A 13,028-nucleotide genomic window follows, 5' to 3' on the forward strand; every position below is an offset into this window, starting at 1 on the left:
GCTTTCCAAGTCTGCTGTTATTTATCAATAACAGAAAATTGAGTTTAATTCCATTTAATTCAGTAAATATTTATTAAGTAGCTATCGTGCCAACCAGGGTTGTGTTAAGCATAAACAGGGCTTTATAGGAGGTAGAGGATGTAGCCCTAATACTCACAAAACTGGAACTTGTTTGGGAGATAAAAGTTGTAAACGTGATAATTCAAGACAATGTGTAATAGTCCATAACAACTTTTCATACCAAGAACTGTGGGTGATCATTTTAGAACTTACTTTTGGAAATCAAGCTCCTCAAGGCGGATTTATTTCCCTCTTGTTTCCTGCATTTGGGATATGTCTTTATCAGGGGACATAGTATTTCCTAATTAAAAAAAAACAATTTTAAAATTCCAGTCTGAGACTCTATCCTTAAGCTTTTTCTCCTTTGCGTCTTCTCTCTAGTTCTTAATTGTATGTGTGTATGTGTGTCACAATATATTTTTCTCTAACAAATATTATATGTGCAGTAAGGACTTATTTTGTAAAACTTCTTGGACATTTGAGTTGGAGTTTAGAGCAAATTCAGAAAGTAAACAATTCTAGACTCTAGTGATTATTTTCCATGTTCCATAAATATCGTTATCCTCATTTCTCTTTCCTTGATTTATCTTTTCTTATTAATCTTGACTTGGAAGATACCAGGATCTTTCCAGTCCATTAATTATCTTTGAGATAGAAACTTTTCCATCAGTTTACTCTTAACTCAGATTCAGATTTACCTGCATCACATGCCAAAAGCTTGCAAATACCTCTTCACTGAGGTCCTTGGTGGCTCATTTGATACTTTCCCAAGCTGTCATGGAGGTTTATACAACAGTTTCTCTGGGTCTTAGTTTCCTCATCTCTAGGTGCCTGTGTTAGATGATCTGAGATCTATGGTTCTGTTCTTCAATAATTCTTTCTGTAACTCTCCTCTCTCAGCATGAAGGGAAGTCTCATAGAGAAGAAAATAATCTTTACTCTCCCATTACAGAAGATTTCCAGCCACATTTTTCCCCAATCAAAAAAAAAAAAAAAAAAGTATCTTGGGGATGTCTGGGTGGCTCAGTGGTTGAGCATCTGCCTTTGGCTCAGGTTGTGATTCCGTGGTCCCAGGATCGAGTCCTACATCACACTCCACACAGGAAGCCTGCCTGTCCCTCTGCCTATGTCTCTGCCTCTCTCTCTGTGTGTCTCTCATGAATAAATAAATAAAATCTTTTTAAAAAAAGTTTCTGTGCTAGAAAATGCAAGATCTCTGAAATTATTGTAAGCTCCTGCGTGCAGATCTTTCTTGCTTTACTTTACATCTGCTCTTTACAAAGGAAGTTCCTTTCAGTTCTGAATGTCTTCAAGCCAGGAGTCCTTGGCTGGATTCATATGCAATTCAGAGATTACCCAACTTTTTAGCAAATGTCCCTTGGAAAACAACCTAGTAACTGAATTCTTAAAAAAATAGCCACAAAAAAGGCTTATAAAGGTTTATGATGGAATATGCTTGAAATAAATATTTAAAGAAAAGATTTGTGTGGATGACATGAAGTTAGAAATGGTGCATAAATGATTGGTAAGCTCTGACTAGGCAAGCAATGGTGGGTGGAGCATTTTGGAAAGGTTTGGAGACAAGGTTTTTCTTAGCTGCACTGATTGATTTTAGTGGATAATTGATTACTTTCTCTCTTTAGTTCTATTAGTGTTGACATAGCTTTGGTGAATCTGCACTTGTAACTTGTATCACACAAATAGTTCAGTGATCTTAAAAATCTTTTTAAAATGGCAGTAGGATCTAAATACTTCAGCATTCTTAGTGAAAGAATTAGAACACAGCCAGTCATTATAGAATGATAGATTTTTTTTTCTACCTTTGGAAGACGTTATTTAAATGCACCATCACCACCAGACTCCACTGCCAAGAGAGAAAGAGTATTCTAAATAGAAGACAGAATTAAATTGCCCTGTGAGAGCCCAGTTACTGGAATCCTGTGTTCCTGGGGACTTGAGAGGATGGGTAGAAAAGCTAAATTGTGTTTAGACTCTGACCTTGATCAGCAACTGGGAAGCTGCAGTGAAAGAATTTTCTATGAAAACATTGGGCGGTAGTCAATAACTCTTTGATGGGTAAGCATAACTCTTACAATTACCATGCTCAGAAAGGCTAAAGCCAAAACTATAAACTAGAATCAGTCTGTTGTTTCTAAGCAACTGAATGAAAATGCAGCTAATAACAACCTAAAGTCATACTGCAGGAAGTATACAGTGATTTAATATTTACCAGATTAGTGTACGATAGGAAAATCTGTTGGTAGTTGTGTGTGCATATATTTTAGATTGCAAATTTAACCAGTGAAGCGTCTCCTCACTTCTCCTGGAGAGTCAGTATTATTTATATGCGTTGCTATTTTTCGAAGACCAGTATATGTTTGCCTTTTAAAAGCGAAAATATATTTGGATCTAATTCATAATGGGATAGCTGGTTTGCGACATAGGAGTTCAACCTGTCATAAAAAAACATGTGCACAGTAATTTGGTTTTTGACCAAGAGTCTTAACCACTTATCCAAATTCTTCTTAATTGGCTCATCTCAAGACTTCTTTCATGATGAATCTTTTCTCCACCTCCTCAATCCACAGTATGCTCACTTTCCTCCACCCTTTCTTTGTTTTATAGGACTGTGGGACAAAGTTTTGAAGGAATACTTTCCTCTTTCGATAAGATTTCGATTGTTATGAATCAATTTGTATTTGCATGTGTTAAGAGAATTAAATTGAAAAAGAGGTAAGGGAAAAATATTCCTCAATTTTAAAGAAGGGAAGATCTCAAAGTTGCAAAGAATGATGCAAAAGTCAGTAGGTTAGTGGATTTTTATTTCTTGAAGGAAATGATACTGCATTTGTGAGAATAGCTAACTTTATGCATACAAGTAGGTGAGGTCAGTGTGGAAATCACAGAACTCTGAGAAAGGCTAAGAATGCAAGAACTAAAGACAAGCACTCCATGTAAACTGCTACTTACATTTCTTTAAAATCTGTTTCCATGGGAATGTTCTGGGAGCTCTGAAACCTTCAAATAAATTCCCTTCTATAGGCTAAAATTTTTCTAATACTCTTCACTTGATTTCTTTCTCTTTCATAGTGGAAATAAATATGTTCAAGGAATTGTAACTCTTGTCTATCACTTATACCGGGGTGCACCTTTCTTAGAATATAGTTATATATGTATTGTAACCAGTGAAACATATAATACTTATAAAATTTCTATAGAAAATCCTTCTGTCGGGGGTTGTTTATATTGCTATGCTTTAAGGGGTTTGTCTTTGAAACAGTGCAGTTTTTTAAAAAAAGATTTTATTTATTTATTCATGAGAGATAAACAGAGCAAGAGGCAGAGACACAGGCAGAGAGAGAAGCAAGCTCCCCACCAGGAGCCTGATGCAGGACTCGGTCCCAGAATCCCAGGATCACAACCTGAGCCAAGGCAGATGCTCAACCATTGAGTGACCTAGGCGCCCTGAAACAACGTAATTTTGATTGACTATTATTCATACCCAATCTTTCTGTCCCAGAGAAGTAATAAAAGAGGCCTCTGTTTCAGTAGTCACCTGGTTGTACCCCCACATTTTGGATAAGAGATGCAAACACCCGCCCCCTCCCAGTGGGTTTTTTCCCCAAGACAAGCAAGCCATGCCAGGTCAAAAGTTCTACTACTCAGACTTTTGGAATGAAGACAGCATTGCCTTGGGTAAAGAATAGAGGGGGGGATACCTGGGTGGCTTTAGCTCCTGTCTTCCACCCAGGGCATGATCCTGGAGTCCAAGGATTGAATCCCACATCGATAGAGAGAGGGAGAAGAGCCTGCTTCTCTCCTCCCTCTCTCTCTCTTTCTCTCTCTCTTTCATGAATAAATAAATAAAATCTTTAAAAAAAAAAACAAAAGAATAGAGGGGAGTATGGAGGATCACTTTGACTCTCTTTGTCTTTTAGCTGAAATGTTCATCTTTAAACCACACCCAGCTCAGATAAGGTAGTCACCCCTGATTTTGGCAAGGAACTAAAATGGTCGTCTTTCCCGGTAACAAGTGAGTTAAAATAATTCCCTCCCTTCTTATAACACAAACTTAATAGTTGCATGTTGATGAAAAATACAACGTGCACATTCTTTGACACAGAGCACACTCATGGACAACTGTAGAGATGCCACAAAGCCTCAAAGGAGGAAATTTTTCTAGGATTGTCCTGAGATCTTAATTTCAACAAATACTGTCATCACCAATCAATGTAACATTTTAAATTATATATTATTTTACATTGCTCTTTTACTGTTGTAAATGTGTTAGGGTAGTTTCTCCATTTTTTTTTCCAAGACCATATGATTACAAAACATCGTAACAATTTTCCTAATTGAAACATAAAGTGAATGAATGTTGCCCATTTAAAATAGTCACCTTGAAAAGTTGCATCCTTATTTTGGTTATGCACCTACAAAAGTTTAAGACAACAGAAAAGATATAATATAGGCAGGCAGGACTTTAGAGTGGTCACCATATGATAAGGCTTGTTCCTTAGAAATTTTATTTTATTTTATATGAAAATAGGTTCAATCATAAAAATGAAAGATGCTCCCTATGGAAAATTTGAAGATTAGGAAAGAAACTATAAAATCAAGTGTGGATGCGCTGCCCAGAAGCAATCACCCTGGCTCTTCCTGCCTCCAGTGTGACTTCATGGAATGGGTTTCAATCCAACCACATCATTCCCCACTGCTGGCCAGCCTCAATTAGCTCGTTCTCAGCCCTGCTTCTCCCATTTCTGTGCTAACTGCAGACAAGTGTGTGGTCAAGAGGTAGGAGGGCTAAGTACCTGTGTATTCAATTTAATCAAGCAATCAGAAGGAACACATTCAAGAGTATTCATTTGACATTAACTGTTTCCTGTTTCTGAGACACAGTGCTAGGCATGGAGGCACAATGGAGATCAGGATCACCCTCAAGGTGTTCATGGTCTAAGTGGGAAATTGGACATGTTCTCCTATAAATCGATTACAATGAAGTAGATATGATTCGATAGGTGAATATTAAAAGTACTAATGGAGTCAAAAGACAGGGCATTTAGGTGGACTGACATTTGGGCTGGATCTTGAGATAGCATAGCAATTCAATTTCCATGGTCTATCACCAATTCAAATCTCAACTTAAACATAGGGATAAAGATAGTGATATCCTTCCCCAAAGTCAAAGCCAGAATTATTCACATATCTCTAAAGGGACAAACACAACCTTGTGATAAGGATAGCAATAAAAATTTATGGCCATTTAATTAAAAAAATTAAGTAGTAAAGCACAAGCGTTGGGTCTCATCAAAGACTTCGATGTGGTGACATTTCTCAAGTGGTAAAATAGCCTAAGATTTCTATAACAGATTCTGCCAAAAACTTCCCTGAATCAATTTACCTAGCACACAAATGAAAATGAGTTTATAAGAACTGTGAACACCTCCAACGCAGGCCTAACTTTGTAGATAAAACCGCCAGACTTCTGAATTCTGTGATGAGTTATGTGGCTGGCCTGCAGTCAGGGAACAAAATGTAGTGGCCCTGCCACCTGCTGCTGGACCTGAGTGGAGTGGAGGTTTCCATCACACATCTGACCCTCTCGGTATACATAGACCGGGACTCAGTTATGGAACTGACATATCCAGCTTGCCTGAAGTTCTTTGAAAACATAAAGAATAATAAAAGCTGGGTTACTTCTCACCTTTACCCATTGGAATGCTCTTGAATTCTTGGTTACTCTTCTAGAAGCTAGCGTTGGACTTGGAAGAACATTGAGAGATGATTAAGTGTTACTGATCACTTCCAGATTGAAGCAATAAACCTTTCCTCTGAATTCTTACGACTATTATTCTCTGGGTGATTCATTTAATTAATGCAATCCTGTGTAGGTTTCAATAGTTCTCCCAGTTATTTACCTCTTATTTAAGTTCTATTACTTAAGGTTTCTTATGTATTTATACCTCATGAGGCTGACAAAATTAGTTACCTTGATGTCCAAGATCTCAGTCTTATTCTTTCTGGAACACTCCTTTCTTGTAGCCTGGCAGTTTAAGACATCTTTGATGAAATTTTAAGTTGTTGTTGTTGTTGTTTTTCCTACTGGGAGAGTTCTGTCTTACAGACTTTTCAAAACCATGTTATTAGAAATTTAAACGCCAACTATTATTTGGGATGCTGGTCTGTTTTAGAGGTTTAATGAGAGGGAACCCCAAGTACTCTGACAGAAGTAAGCATCACAGGTTTTGTCACTGAAAATAAAGTTGTAGGATATGGGTGCTTATTTGTCCTCCTCATTAGGGTACCCAGGATGAGCTCTGCCCACGACTAGGGGTTGGAAACTCTAACCCCATGTAGAGGAGTTCTAGTCAGGATAATTGGGAGTGAGCAGAATGAGCAATCCCTCTAAGTGCCTTCATTTGCCATTCCGCAGTAGCATGATCCCGGGCTGGAGCTGTGCCTGGTAAGCTGAGAGGGAGGCAGTGAAAGCAGGCAGCACACAGCTGAGGATTTTTTGAGAGTAGGATTTTTTTCAGGTCAGCAGGGTTTAGCAAAGCACATGTTTGACTTCCGGTTTCAGGTCTGAAAAACATTTAGAAGCTCTCACTCTCATTCTTGCAATAAGAAATCAGAGAAATCAATCACTTTTCTTGGTCCCATTAGAGAACTGAGGTTTCTGGTGGAGGCTTTAGAATTTTCTATGCATAAAACTGCATAATCTGCAAATAACGACAATTTTATTTCTTCCTTTCCGACTTGGATGATTTTTATCTCGTTTCCTTGCCTAATTGCCCTAGCTAGGACTTCTGGCACTATGTTGAATAAGCAGTGAGACTGGGCACCTTTGTCTTGTTTCTGATCTTAGAGGAAAAGTTTTCAATTTTTCACCATTGAGAATGATGCTGTGTGTTTGTTGTATGTGGCCTTTATTATGTTGACATATATTCCTTCTATACCCTATTTGTTGAAAGGTTTTCTCATAAATGAATGTTGTATTTTGTCCATTTTGGGGGCATTTATTGAAAGGATTATATGATTTTTATAATTATAGAAGGAACCATCCTTGCTTCCCAAATCTATCTTGGTCATGGTGTAAAATCCTTTTAATGTGCTTTTGAATTCAAGTTGATATGTTGTTGAGGATTTTTATATCTATGTTTATTAGGGATATTGACTTGTAATTTTCCATTCTTGCAGTGTCCTTATCTGGCTTTAGTATCTGGATAATGCTTGCCTCATAAAATTAGTTTGGAAGTGTTTCTTCCTCTTCAATTTTTTGGGAAAGTTTGAGAATCATCGGTATTGATTCATCTTTAAATGTTTGGTGGAATTCACCAGTGAAGCCATCCAGTCCTGGACTTTTCTGTGTTGGGAGGTTTTTGATCAATGATTCAATCTCATTACTCATTATTGATCCGTTCAGAGTTTCTATTTCTTGTTGATTCTGTCTTGGTAGATTCTATGTTTTTTAGGAATTTATCCATTTCTTCTAGGTTATCCAGTTTGTTGGCATATAATTGTTTAGAGTTTTTATAGTCTAATGATTTATGTATTTCTGTAGTAGAAGTTGTAATGTCTTCTTTTTCATTTCTGATTTTTTTTTTTATTTGAGTCATCTCTTTCTTAATCTGGCTAAAGCTTTGTCAATTTAGTTTATCTTTTTGAAAAAAAAATTTAGTTTTGTTGACCTTTCCTATTGTTTTCCTGGTCTCTATTTCATTTATTTCGACTCTATTCTTTAGTTCCTTCCTTCTGCTAATGTCAGACTTAGTTTGTTCTTTTTTTAGGTGTTCCTGCAGGCTGTTTATTTGAGACGGTTTTATTTTCTTAATATACAATTATTGCTATAACCATTCCTCTTAGAACCACTTTTGCAGCATCCCATAGATTTCTATTTTCATTTGTTTCAAGATATTTCTTTATTTCCTTTTTGGTATCTTCCCTCTGCCCCTTTGGTATCTTTGAACCATCGGTTGTTCAGGACTGTGTTGTTTAGTTTTCACATTCTTGTACATTTTTGAACTTTCCTTTTGCCAATTGCTAGTTTCATACCATTGTGGTTGGAAGAGATACTTGGTATGATTTCAATATTCTTAAATTTGCTAAGACATTTTTTTTTGTGTGTCCTATCATATGATCTATCCTGAAGAATACTCTGTGTGCACTTGCGAAGAATGTGTATTCTGCTGCTGTTGGATGGAATGTTCTATAAATATCAGTTAGGTCCATTTGATCTAATCTGTGGTTGAAGTTCAAGTTTCTTTGTTGATTGTCTGTGTGACCTCTCCATTGCTGAAAGAGGCATATTGATGTTCCCTACTAGTATGTATTATTGTCTCCTTCTGCCTTTGGATCTGTCTAGTATTTGCTTGATATTTAGTGCTCTGACGTCAGCTGCATACATTTTTATGACTGCTATATTTTCTTTATAAATTGACCTTTATCATTATGACCTTACTTGTCTCTTGTACCATTTTTGGCTTACAGTCCATTTTCTCTGATATAAGTGTAGCTAGCCTACTTTCTAGTTTCCACTGGCATGGAATATCTTTTTCTATCCTTTCACTTTGAGCCTATGCATATCCTTAAAACGGAAGCAAGTCTATTGCAGGCAGCATGCAGTTGGGTCTTGTTTGTTTTGTTTTTGTTTTTTATCCAAATAGTTACTCTATGCCTTTTGATTAATGGATCCAATAAATTTACATTAAAAGTAATTATTAACTTACTAATACCACCTTATTTTTTGCTTGTATTTCTGGTTGTTTGTATTTCAATAGTTTCTTTTTCCTTTTATGTCTGCCTGCCTTTGTAAATTGGTGATTTTTTAAATAACAGTATGCTTTGTTTCCTCTATCTTTATCTTTTGTGAATCTGCTCTATATTTTTGCTTTATAGTTACTATGAAGCTTACATAAAACATCTTATGGATGTAGCTGTATTTTAAGCTAATAACAACTTCATTTACACACAGAAACTCTACCTTTTTACTCCTCTCACTACATTTTATGTTTTTGAGATCATAATTTACCTCTTTTTGTATTTTGTATTTATTAACAAAGTATAGTAGCCATAGTTATTTTTAATACTGTATAAATAATTAATATCCCATCCTATGATAGAATTAGAGTTTTCTAAATCCGACTGTATATTCAACTTTACCAATGTGTTGTATACTTTCTTATATTTTCATGTCACTGAGTAGTGCCCTTTTATTTTAGCTTGAAGAATTCCTTTCAACATTTCTTGTAGGGTGAGTCTAGTGATTTTAAACTCTTTGCTTTTTTTTTTTCCCCCTAGGAAAGTCTTCATTCCTCCTTCATACCTGAAGAATTGCTTTACTAAATAGAGAATTGTTGACTGGCAATTATTTTTTTTCAGCCCTTCACATAGGTCATTCCATGCTCTTCTGGTTTATAGGGTTTCAGCTGAGAAATCTGCTGATAGCCTAATGGGAATTCCTTTTAAAGTTACAATTGTTTTTTGTCTGGTTCCTTTTAGGATTTTTCTTTGTCTTTGATTTTTGACAGTTTCACTATGTGTCTTGAAAGAGGTCTTTTTGTATTAGGATAATAGGGTGATCTATGAGCTTTGTAAACTTAGATGTCTGAGTTCCCCAGGTATGGGGAACATACATTATTACAGCCATTATTTAAATAAACTTTCTGTCTCTTTTTTTTCTCTTCTTTTGGAATCCTGATTATTCTCATATTTGTATGTTTGAAGGAATCTTATAGATCATGTAGGCTTTCTTTGCTCTTTTTATCCTTTTTTTCTTTGTTCTTAATTTATTTCAAAGTTCTTGTCCTCTAGATCACTATCTGCCTTCCATTTAATCTACTCTGATGTAGATGCTCTCTGTTGCATTTTTTGTTTGATATTTTGAATTGTTTAACTCCAGAATTTCTGTTCGTTTTTTTAATGATTTCAATCTCTTAAAATTTCTCATTTTTTTCATAAAATTTTTCATAATTTCATTGAATTATCTTTCTGGGTTTTCTTGCAGCTCGTTGAATTTCCTCAAAACAACTATTTTGAATTCTTTATAAGCTAGATCACAAAATTCTGTGTGTTTGGACTCAGTTATTGGAGGGTTATTGTTATCTTTTGGTATTGACATGTTTCTTGTTTTGTGCTGCTGCTTCCCCATCTAAAGTAGCAGACACCTCCTCAAATCTTTATTAGTTGCCTTGAGCTGGGTTTTACTGTTCATTGATTCTATTATATCTGGAGTCTTCTCTGCCCTTGTATGGACACACCTGCTCACACTTCTTATTTCCTTGTTTGGCAGAATTCTTAAATTTTAACGTCTTCCCTGGTCCTTACAACTCAGCAGGCTGGCTGCTGGAAACCTCTCTTTTGTTTTCCAGAAGGTGGCACTATCTTTCAAGTTTGTGGTTACTTCCTTGCCTACCATTCTTATCTGGTTTTCTGATAGCACTTGGTTTACTAGACAGGCTCTCACCACTGCAATCCTAAGTGTGCACAAAGACCTGGCTGCAGAGTGGGGAGAAGTATCGATTTAGCACTCAGGGCTTTGGGGGTGCCTGCAGAGTAGGGAGGTGTTGGATGAGGTTCTCCCACAGGCTTCTGGGCAAGTTTCCTGCTGATATCCTGATTATCATCAACATGAACTGCATCCCTTTGATTCCTTTTATATTTTTATTTGTCCCTTTCCCAATATTCTCCTTCCCCCAAGACATAGAGGTCCCCCCTGAGGACTCTGGGCGCTCCTGGAGAGCAATGGTTTCTTCAGCTGCTTCCTGCACAGATGGGGTAGCCAGGCACTCATTCATCACTCTTTTTTCCTGTAGGAAAGCTTGCCTCCAGATAGTTCAGTTGCATTCTGTGTCATCTTGGGTGGGAAGGTTGGGGGGTGCGGGTGGGTGCCTCACAAAATTCTTTTCACCCTTTCTACTGCATCCAACTATTATTATTATTATTATTATTATTATTATTATTATTATTTCTTCCAATGGCATGCTGGAATCTCTCCTCCAGAAGGCTGGACTGTGGCTATTTGCCCAAGTTAGCATTCTCCAGGTTTCCTCTGACCATGGCAGAGAGGAGTAGGCACAGGCTTGCTGGCTCAGTTGGTTCTGCAGCCTGAATCGGGGTCTGTCCATCTGTTACAGGATGTGCAGGGGGGCGAGTCTCCTCCCGGGTCCCTTATCTATGGTGCTGAATTCCACAACTCCCACAAAGGCACTCCTGTCTGAGGATGGATATCTAATTAGTTGTTACAAAAGGGAGGAAAAAAAAAAAAAAAGGAAGATGTCTTACACAGACATGATGCTGAAATCACTTTTCTGGAGTACTTTAATTCTTTAGAAACAATTCATTCTGCAATTAATTTGTGTTGTTGAAAGGAGGTTTTCTTTTTAAAAAGATTTTATTTATTTTTAAAAGATTTTTATTTGAGAAAGAGAGAGCATGGATAAGCAGTTGGAGTGGGAGTGGCAGAGGGAGAAGGAGAAGCAGCACCCTGGACCCAGGACCTTGAGATCATGACCTGAGCCGAAGGTAGACACTTAATTGACTGAGCCACCCAGGAGCTCCAAAAGGAGGTATTTAAATACATGCCGTAAAGTAGACTTTCAGAACTTTGAAATTTCTCTCTCACTAATTTTTTGTGAGTCATTGGCTTTTTGAAAATCATATTAAAGCCTGTTAAAATGCATAAATATACAGCCATATAAAAATTTTAAATGTGATTTCAAGGGCTCACATTCCTCCTGTTCATCCATGGATCCTCTAGGATTCACAAACTCCATGTCAGAAAAGTTTGTACTATGTCTTGTGCTTTTTAAAGTAAAAATGGGGGTGGGGGGGAGTACATGGGTGGCTCATTGGTTTGACTCCTGCCTTCGGCCCAGGGCATAATCCTGGAGTCCCAGGATCAAGTCCCACATCAGGCTTCCTGCATGGAGCCTGCTTCTCCCTCTGCCTGTGTCTCTGCCTCTCTCTCTCTCTCTCTGTCTCTCATGAATAAATAAATAAAATCTTTTAAAAATTAAGTAAAAATAGCTATATTTATTCTTTCAATTGGCCTGAAGCAGGGGAAAACATATAGATGATCTGTACCCTCAGAAGTTTTCATCAGTAAAACACTGTGTGTGTGTGTCCCAAATAAATACATATTCATTTAAAATCTATACTTAGATATTCTGTCAATTTGTATGTTTATAAGAACAGGCTAATTTCTATCTTTTTGATAAAAACAAAAACAAGAGAAGTTCTAATATTTTTTCCACCCAATTTAGTGGATTCTCTTTCGGACCCCCTAAAGTACAAGGATTCCATTTTGGTTACTAAGGCACTAGGTCAAAATGAGAGCCAAATGTTTGTAGATACACTAATTAAACAGAGCTGTAGTGATAGGAAGATATCTTGTAAGATATCAACAGGGAGGAATAACGATGCATTTAATTTTCAAAAAAAGAAGGCTATCACTACAGATTCATTCATATTATTTAGCAATACTGTTAGCACTTACTATATACCAGCCACTATTTTAGCACTTTATAAATATTGGCTCCTTTTATGCTTTTAATAACCCTGTAAAGTAAATAGTATTCTTATCCCAGTAACATATCGACAATTTAGAATGATGTTCTCAAGTTTATAAAGTTGAAGTCTTGCTTCTTGGGGCTTGAATATTTGCCAAGAGAAAGGGAGTCAGAAGCAGAACAGCTGTGGGTTAGTGGACACAGCTGCTGCACACAGGGGTTGCGTAGAAACTAGGTAGAAACCAAAACAGGGAAGCCAACTTGCCCAGGGGGTGTCTCCTTGTACCTTGCAGCTCTTTTGTGCTTGCCTTATGGGCTAAAATGCTTCAGCCCAGTGACCAGGTCTTGTGCAGGTCAATGACCTTTGGAGTTGCCTTTTGATGCTGGACCAGCTACCCTTTCTTGAGAGGACTCTGCTAATCTTGTTCTTCAGTTTAAAGTGTTTAAGCTTTATCTTAG

The sequence above is a fragment of the Canis lupus genome, chromosome 2 (genome assembly GCF_011100685.1).
Source record: "Canis lupus familiaris isolate Mischka breed German Shepherd chromosome 2, alternate assembly UU_Cfam_GSD_1.0, whole genome shotgun sequence".
In the NCBI taxonomy this organism is placed as follows: Eukaryota; Metazoa; Chordata; class Mammalia; order Carnivora; family Canidae; genus Canis; species Canis lupus.